The following is a 9,651-nucleotide window of genomic DNA, read 5'->3' as shown; positions in this document are numbered from 1 at the left end:
GCCTTGATGACAGCTTATAAGGTAGTGTCAGTTAGAAAAAGGAGGAGGACCTCCCCTATCAGGGAACTGGAGAAAGGTCATAGGGGGAGAAGAGGAGTCTGAGTAAAACTAGAAGAAGAGGGTGTGGGCTGCACAGGGGACACAAAGTTAAAAAAAGATCTTCATAAGTAAATACATAAGAAAATCTGTGACCAAGGTGATGAAGCATAGAAGTATAGAGCTCTTTAGGACTGATAGCTTCTTCTTCTTGGGGGTTATACCAGTGGGGGGCATGGATGAACTCAGTTTTTTTTTTAAGAAACTTGGCACTGAGACTCTGATCATGTTCCAATGAGTAGATGTAAAACACATTGATGTATTTTAAAGAAAACAAGTTTTAGTGTGGCAAATGGGTAGGAATTTGAACCTGGGAGCAATGAAAAATGAGTGTAATGAAATTATAGGAATTTCCCATATAATCAATAAAAATAATAATGTCGACAACTTTTACAGTGACTTTTAACATGGAGAAAAAATTCTGCTAAAAGAGAGCAGAGTTTGACTTTGTAAGGCATGCTTTCCAGGAACTCATTATGTAGCAGAGAATCCTAGCCATGATCTAGTGGTTATCCAGCTAATTCAGACCCCATGAGCTCAGGTGGCACCTCTGAACAAGAAATCCTGGCACTAATACTACATTTAGAGGGTTTGTTGAAGGACACAGCTTCTCTTATTTCCTACTCATATAACACGGACCCATTTCTTTGTCATGAAGGCACAGTTATAACTAAAAAACACAGTGTCCTCACTGACTACGGGTGAGGACACAGCTGCCAGTCCAGCAAGGACAGCCAAGGCAATGCTCCTCATGGCAACGCTAGTGTGGAACAGCATCAGCTGTCAAAGAATTTATTCTCCCTTAGTTCTCCTTTTTCCCTCACCAATCTTTCTCTGTTTCACCCATAGCATTCCAAGGAATTGTCTGGTTTCCTTCTCATTTTCCTGTTCATAAAAACTCAATACCCAAGGAAACCTAGACCCTGCTAGCCTATTATATCAATAAAAATGTGAAGGTTCATATAGGAAGTACATCAGAAACTGCTCAGTTCAAAGTCACTACCTAGGAAATTTGAGATCCAAATTGAGATCCACAGTAGGAGACCACCTTGTCATTCGGTATATTTCCATAATCCCACATGACTTTGAAGCTTCCTTACTTAGAAAACTATCCCGTTAAATAAATATTACGGTTTAATTTCCTACCTGATATTATCACAGAGGTAAACAGGAGTAGAGGTGTGTCATCTGGATAAAGGGAGGAAATAAAGGTTTGTTTGGTTTCACAATAAAAATTCACCTGTGCACAGGATCAGAGTTACTGGACACAGAGGAAAGTTTGTTTACTAATCTCCATGGAAACCTCAAGATTCTCTCAGGTACTGATTGGCTGAGAGGCAGAATGATGTCCTGAAACAGGTGAAAGCCAGCAAGAGTTTCAGGAGCCAATAGACAGCCTGCAGGAGAGAAAGGCTGAGCAGCCTTACATGCCTCAATGTGGCCAGCTGAAAGCACACAACCCAGAGATGACAATTCCTGTGCCCAGGACTCTTAGTTCAGGAAAAGTTTCACATATTTCTTTCAAGTGGTCATTAAGAAGGTCATTTGTCCATAACATGTGAGTTTCCCATTATCATAGATTCCATTATTATTTGTTAAAGGCACAGATATGTCCTCAGTCAGTGAATTGTTTACTGTTAAAATGCTCCCTGACCAAGTCAACTCTTTGAAAAAAGTTTTCTTTAATTGGGCCCTAGCTTATATTCATAAGAAGAACATCTGGATATCACATCAGCAAGCATTCATCTTGTTGTAGCCCTTCAGTAGAACTGAGAGGTTTTTGTACCACAACCATCAGGCAGAGAGATGTAGACAGAGATAGAAAGGGCTAGAGAGAGAAATTCAGAAATAGGGAGACAGAGACAAACAGAAACAAAGGTGTGAGAGACCTATAGAAAAAGAATTCATTTTATGTGTTCACTTTCATTGGTTTATCTACCTCAAAGCACACCCTCTAATAATGTGACTCCAATAAGAATTACATAATATAAAAATGTCATACCTCCTAACGACTCCCAGATATTTCCTCACTGGGGACTGAACAAGTGAATAGATGAGCTTCAAAGGGACTTTGCAATTCAAATCACCAGGAAGTAGAAGAAGAGGGAGGGACTTCTAGGTTAAAAGAACATTATTATCCTGATAGTTTGTCATTCAATACAATGATTAAAAACCTAGCAATTTCCAAAGACTAAAGAACAGGACTGATAATCTCCTTCAGGAAAATGTCAAATATTTCAATAATGGAGTATTATTCAGCTAAGAAAATTACATCATGATATTTTCATGGAAATGAATGGAACCAAGAAATATCATCATGGTTGAAGTCATTTAAATCCAGAAAGACAAATATGGTATGTATTCAGTTATTAGAAAGTCTCCTAATAGTTGGGGATAAAGTTCCAATAGGCCATCTACTGTGACAAAAACAGTCTTCCACTAGGAAGATTGAGTGGCAGTTAATTGAGTTGTGTGGCAGGGCATCCTATGGAAAATTGTAAGCTACCCAGGCTGTTGTTATTAAAATATGTTGTTCTCTGCCCTCAACTGATAGTTCAGTGCCATGTTCTAGTATCCACAGAGACGCTTCCTTCTGCATCAAATGTGAGTACATACAGAGTCCCACAACCTGATATTATGCACAGAGAGACCTTAAAACATTCAGCTCTAAATGGAATTTTCCTATGAAATTCTCCCTCCCTGAAGAGCTCTGGGAAACCTGCAGGAAAGGAGGCCAGAATAGAGTCATAAGTAGAGGGAATTGAGGACACAAGGAGAAGAATGCCCTGATAAACAGGCAACAGAGGAAAATGATGCAGCCAGCTTGGGTAAGACCTTACAAGCTAGTGTCAGATAGAAGGGGAGGAAGACCTCCCCTCTCAGGGAAGTTGAGAAAGGGCATAGGGTTAAAAGAAAGTGGATGTGACAGGGATGAGAGGAGATAGGGAGCTACAGAGGGGAAACAATGTGAACAAATTGTAATAAATAAATACATAAGAAAAACTGTGATCAAGGTGATGAAGTATAGAGCTCATTCAGGACTGATGGTTTCTTCTTAGGGGTGGTACCAGGGTGCTACAAGGATGAACTCAGTTTTCTTTAAGGAACTTGGCACTGAGTTTCAAATCATGTTCCAATTCATATATAAATCTCACACCTAAATTGATGTATTTAAAAAATATTTAGTGTGACACATGGGTAGGAATTTGATCCTGGGAGCAATGGAAAATAAGTGTAGTGTATATTATATCAAATTCCCACATAATCAATAAAAATAATATGTTGACATGTTTTACAATAATTTTTAACATGGAAAAAAGATTCCCCTAAAGAAGGGCAGAGTTTTACTTTGGCATGCTTTCCAGGAACTCATTATGTAGCAGAGAGTCCTAGCTATGATCTAGTCGTTACCCAGCTACCTCAGACCGCATGTCTGAAGGACCATAGCAGGAAACACAGCTGCTCTTATATCCTAGGCATATCACAGGGACATGCCCATTTCCCTGACATGAAGGACAAGTTTGAACTGTAAACACCATGAGAAGGAGGAAAGCTCAATGACCACTGAGTAGGAAACAGCTGCCAATTGACCATATCAGCCAACACTAGTGTGGAACAGCACTAGTTGTCAAATAATATGCTGCCTCCCATTTCTCCTTTTAAATTCATAGAAGTTTCTGAATCATCCAAACCAGTCCCAGAGATGATCTGGTTTCCTTCTTGTTTTACTGCTTTTAAAGACTCAAGGGAACCCTAGACCCTGCCACCCAATTATATCAATATGAATGAGAAGGTAAATTTAGCGAGTACACAACTAATTGCTCAGTTCAAAGTCACAACCTAGGAAATTTCAGATCCAAGACAACAGTAGGAGACCACCTTGTCATTTGGTACATTCTCTTTAATCCCATATCACTTTAAAGCATACATACTTAGGAAGCTTTCCAATTCATTAAAAGTAAAGTATCATTTCCTGCCTTACATTGTCGCAGTAGTAACCAGGAGTAAAGGTGTGGGTTCTGGATAGAGGGATGAGATAAATGTTTGTTTGGTTTCACAAGAAAAATTCAGTTGTGCACAGGATCAGAGATAATGGAGACAGAGGAAAGTTTGTTTACTAATCTCCATGGAAACCTCAAGATTCTCTCAGGTACTGATTGGCTGGGAGGGCAAATGATGTCATGAAAGAGGTGAAAGCCATTAAGGGTTTCAGGAGCCAGTTATTAAAAGGGTCTAGTGGACAGCCTGCTTTAGAGAGAGGCTGAGCAGCCCTATATGCCTCAATCTGAACATCTGAAAGCACCCAATCCAGAGAAGACAATTCCTGTGTCCAAGACTCTTAGTTCAGGAAAAATGTCACATGTTTCTTTTAATTGGTCATTAATTAGGTCAGGTGTCCTTGATATGTGACTTTCACATCATCACAGATTCCATTAGAATTTGTTAAAAGCACAGATATGTCCCCTGTCATTGAAATATTTACTGTGAAAATGTTCTCTGCCCAAAGCAACTCTTAGAACAAAAAGCATTTATTTGGGCCCTTGTTTATATTTTTACAGAGACCATCCAGGATGTCATGTCAGCAAGCATTCAACTTCTTGTAGTCCTTCAGCAGAACTGAGAGCTTTACATCTTGATCGTCAAGTGGCAAGCAGAGAAAGAGAGAGAGAATGAGAGAGAGAGACTGAGAAAGACAGAGAGATAAAGCGCTAGAGAGACAGGTTCAGAAATAGAGCGAACAAGAGTGACAGCTACAAAGATATAAAATGAAAGAGACAGAGATAGACTCCATTCTGCCTAGTCAATTTCATTGGCATATCAACCTTGAAGTACACCCTCCTATATTATCACTTCTAAAAAAATGTATTATCTAACTAGGACATACCTCCTATCCCTTCCTAGACAATTCTTCACTGAGGACTAAACATGTAAATAGATGAACTTCTAGAGGACATTACAATTCAAATCACCAGGAAGAAGGAAATGGAGGGAATTCTAGGCTAAAAGAATATAGTTATCCTGATAATTTGTCATTGAATACAATGTTTAAAGACCTAATTACTTCCAAATTCTAAAGAACAAGAGTGACAACCTCCTTTGGGGAAAAATGTGGAATATTTCCGTAAAGGAATATTATTCAGTTAAGAAAATGACATCATGATATTTTCATGCAAACAGATGGAACCAGGAAAAATCATACTGGCTGAAGTAACTAAAATGCAGAAAGACAAATATTTTATGTGTTCACTTATTAGGAGGTCTACTAATAGTGGGGGTTAAAGTTCCAACAGGCCATCTATTGTGAACAATCCAGTCTTCTACTAGTATGATTGGGTGGCAGTTAGTCAATTTGTTAGACGAGCCCATTCTACAAAATTTTAAAGCAACCCAGGTTGTTGTTATTAAAATATGTTGCCCTCTGCCCTCAACTGATAGATCAGTGCTGTGTTCTGGGATTCACAGAAATGCTTCCTTGGGCATCAAATGGGATTGCATACAGAGACCCCAAACCAATATTATGCACAGAGAGACCTTAAAACATTGAGCCCTAAATGGGAATTCCCTATGAAATTCTCCATACACTCAGAGCTCTGGGAAGCCTGCAAGAGAGAAGGCAGGAAGATTGTCATAAGTGGAAATTGAGGATATAAGAGAACAATGCTCTGAGAATCAGGTGGCAGAGGAAAATGATGCAGTCAGCCTTGGTGATACCTGATAAGCTACGGTGAGATAGAAGGGGGATGAGGACCTCCTTTATCAGGGAACTAGAGAGAGATGATAGGGGTAGAAGAAGGAGGGTGGATGGGACTGGGAGAAGAGGGAGGGTGCGGCAGAGGTGATACAAAGTGACCAAACTTAATAGATAAATGCATATAAAAACTGTGATCAAGGTGATGAAGTATAAATCTCTTCAGGACTAATGGCTTCTCTTTGGTGGTGGCTTCAGGGTGCCACAAGGATGATCACAGTTTCTTTTTTTCGGTGATTTATTGGTATTACATATAATGTTCTAATATTTTACAGGATTTAATAAATTTGTAACATTCAATCACATATTTGTGAGTTGATATTTTCAGATTATTGTCCTAGAATCTCAACCATATTAGTATATCTATAAATTCATTAGATAGGATTAATTTGGGATTTGACATAGCATCTTCTGAATTTGTATGCTTTTCTGCCTTTTTTTCCCCCTTTGTTAACATCTTTATTTTCTTTCCAGGCTGAAAAATTATTTTAGCCAAATCAGAATTTCTTTTTTAATTAATTACACTTTATTCACTTTTGTACCCCCCATAAGCCCTTCCTCCTCCCATCCCAGTCCCACCCTCCCTCCCCCTTCTTCACCCATGCCTCTCCCAAAGTCCACTGATAGAAGAGGTCCTCCTCTCCTTCTTTCTGATTTTAGTCTATCAGATCACATCAGGAATGGCTGTATTGTCATCTTCTGTAGCCTGGTAAGGCTGCTCTCCCTTCAGGGGGAGATGATCAAAGAACAGGCCTATCAGATTATGTCAGAGCTAGTCCCTCTTCCAATTACTATGTAACCCACTTGGATACTACACTGCCATGGACGACATCTGTGCAGGGGTTCTAGGTTATCTCCATGCATCATACTTGGTTGGAGTATGAGTCTCTGGGAAGATCCTTGTGTTCAAATTTTCTGATTCTGTTGCTCTCCTTGTGGGGTTCCTGTCCTCTCCAGATCTTACTATTTCCTACTTCTTACATAAGATTCCCTGTACTTTGCCCAACAGTTGACCATAAGTCTCAGTGTCTGCTTTGATAATCTGTAGGGCAGAGCCTTTCAGAGGATCTCTGTGGCAGGTTCCTAGGTTGTTTTCTGTTTTCTTCTGATGTCTATCCTCTTTGCCTTTTGGGATGGGGATTGAGTGTTTTAGTCAGGATCCTCTCTCTTAATTAGTTTCTTTAGATGTACAGGTTTTAGTAGGTTTATTCTATGTTATATGTCTATATGAGTGAGTATATACTGTGTGTGTCTTTTTGCTTCTGTGACAGCTCACTCAGGATCATCCTTTCCAGATACCACCATTTACCTGAAAAATTCATGATTTCCTTATTTTTCATTGCAGAGTAGTACTCCATTGTGTAGATATACCACAATTTCTGCATCCATTCTTCAGTTGAGGGGCATCTGGGCTGTTTCCATCTTCTGGCTATTACAAATAAAGCTGCTACAAACATGGTTGAGCAAATGTCTTTATTGTGTACATGAGCCCCTTTTGGATATATGCCTAGGAGTGGTATGGCTGGATCTTGAGGTACCATTATTCCTAGTTGTCTGAGAAAGCGCCAGATTGATTTCAAGAGTGGTTGTACAGATCACAGTTTCTTTAAGTGACTTTGCACTGAGATTCTGATCATGTTCCAGTGAGTACATTAACAACACATACTTGAATTGATGTATTTAAAAGGAAAATATTTTAGTGTGAACATGGGTAGGAATTTGAACTTGGGAGCAATGGAAAATGACTGTAATGTATATTATATCAAATTCCCACATAATCAATAAAAATAATAAGTTGACATCTTTTACAATGACTTTTAACATGGAGAAAAGATTCCCCCAAGGAGGGCATAGTTTGACTTTGTAAGGCATGTTTTCCAGGAACTCAGTGGCAGAGAGTCCTACCCATGAACTAGTGGTTACCCAGTGAATTCAGATCCCATGAGCTAGGTACTACCTATGAACAATAAGTTCTGGCACTAACACTGTGTTTAATGGTTTTATCTGGTGGATCACAGCTTGAAACACAGCTGCTCTTGTGTACTAGTCTTAACATGGATACAGTTTTCTGACTAAACGACCCAATTTTAACTGTTAACTCCAGGATCGGAAGGGTTCTTCACTGACAACTGAGTAGGACACAGCTTCCAATCCAACCAGGTAAGCCAAGGCAACCCTGCTCATAGAGGGTTCGAAAAAATAGTGTGGAACATAACCAGCTGTAAAATAACACCTTGCACCTCATTTTTCCTTTTATACTCACCCATCTTTCTGTCTTTTAGCCAAACCAGTCCCAGGAATTTTCTGGTTTCCTTTACTTTCACCTGCTCTTAAAGTCTTAATACGCCAGGGAACCCTAGACCCTGCCAGCCTATTATATCAATAAGAATGTGAAGGTACATTTAGTGAGGACACAAGTAACCCCTCAGTTCAAAGTCAGAGCCTAGGATATTTCAGATCCAAGACCACATTATGCTACTTCTCATTAGGTACAATCCCACATCTTTTTGAAGCTTCCCTACTTCGGATGCTTAAATAAACTTTAAAGTTTCATTTCTTACCTGACATTGTCACAGAGGTAAACAGGAGTAAAGTTGTGGAATCTGGATAAAGGGATGATATGTAGGCTTGTTGGGTTTCATCAGAAAAAGACACATGTGCCCAGGATCATTGCTCATGGACACTGAGGAAAGTTTGTTTATTCATCTCCATAGATACCTCAAGTTTCTCTCTGGTGCTGATTGGCTGAGAGGGAGAAAAATGTTATGAAATAGGGAAAAGCTAGTAAAAGATCCAAGAGTCAGTTATTAAAAGGGCCAAGTGGGCAGCCTGCATCAGAGAAAGGCTGAGTAGCCGTATATGCCTCAATCTGGGCAGCTGAAAAAACACAACACAGAGATGTCAGTTCCTGTGAACTAGATGTCTAAGACTCCTAGTTCAGCAAATGTGTCATATATTTCTTTCAAGTGGTTATTACTAAAGTCATGTGTCCTTAACAAGTGAGTTTTATATTATCACAGATTCAATTATTAATTGCTAAAAGCACAGATAGGTCATCAGTCAGTGAATTACTGTGAAATGCTTTTTGAATAAAAAAAAAACCTTTTAATTGGGACCTTGCTTATATTTTCACAGGGATTCTACACTACATGATGTCACCTTGTCAAGCAGTCATCTCATTGTAGTCCTTCAGCAGAACTGAGAGCTTTTCATACTGAACCACAATTGGGACACAGAGGGAGACAGAGTGACAGAAAGAGAAAGAGCTAGAGAGAAATATTAATTATCAAAGACCAAAACCAACAGAAACAAAGATACAATGTGACAGAGACTGAGAAACAGAGAATCCATTCTGTCTGTTCACTTTGATTGGAATATCATACCAAAGCACACCCTCATATATTGTAATGCCAATAGTAATTATGTTACTCAACAAGGTCATAATTCAAACACTTCCTAGACATTTCCTCACTGGGGACTAAACATGTAAATAGATTAGTTGATGCAAGGGGACATTGCAATTCAAATCACAAGGAAGTGGAAGAAGATAGAGAGACTACTAGGATTAAAAGAACATAGGTATCTTGTTAGTTTGCCATTCAATAAAATTATTAAAGTCCCAGTAAATTTCAAGGACAAAAAAACAGGACTGAAAATCTCATTTTAGGAAAAGTTGCAATATTTCCATAAAGGAGTATTACTCAGTTAAGAAAATGACATCATGGCATTTTCAGGGAAATTACTGCAATCAGGAAAAATTATTCTGGGGAAGTACGTAAAAGGCAGAAAGACAAATACGGTATACA

The sequence above is a fragment of the Meriones unguiculatus genome (assembly GCF_030254825.1).
Source record: "Meriones unguiculatus strain TT.TT164.6M chromosome Y unlocalized genomic scaffold, Bangor_MerUng_6.1 ChrY_unordered_Scaffold_23, whole genome shotgun sequence".
Lineage (NCBI taxonomy): Eukaryota > Metazoa > Chordata > Mammalia > Rodentia > Muridae > Meriones > Meriones unguiculatus.
Note: the sequence above shows the minus strand (reverse complement) of the source record.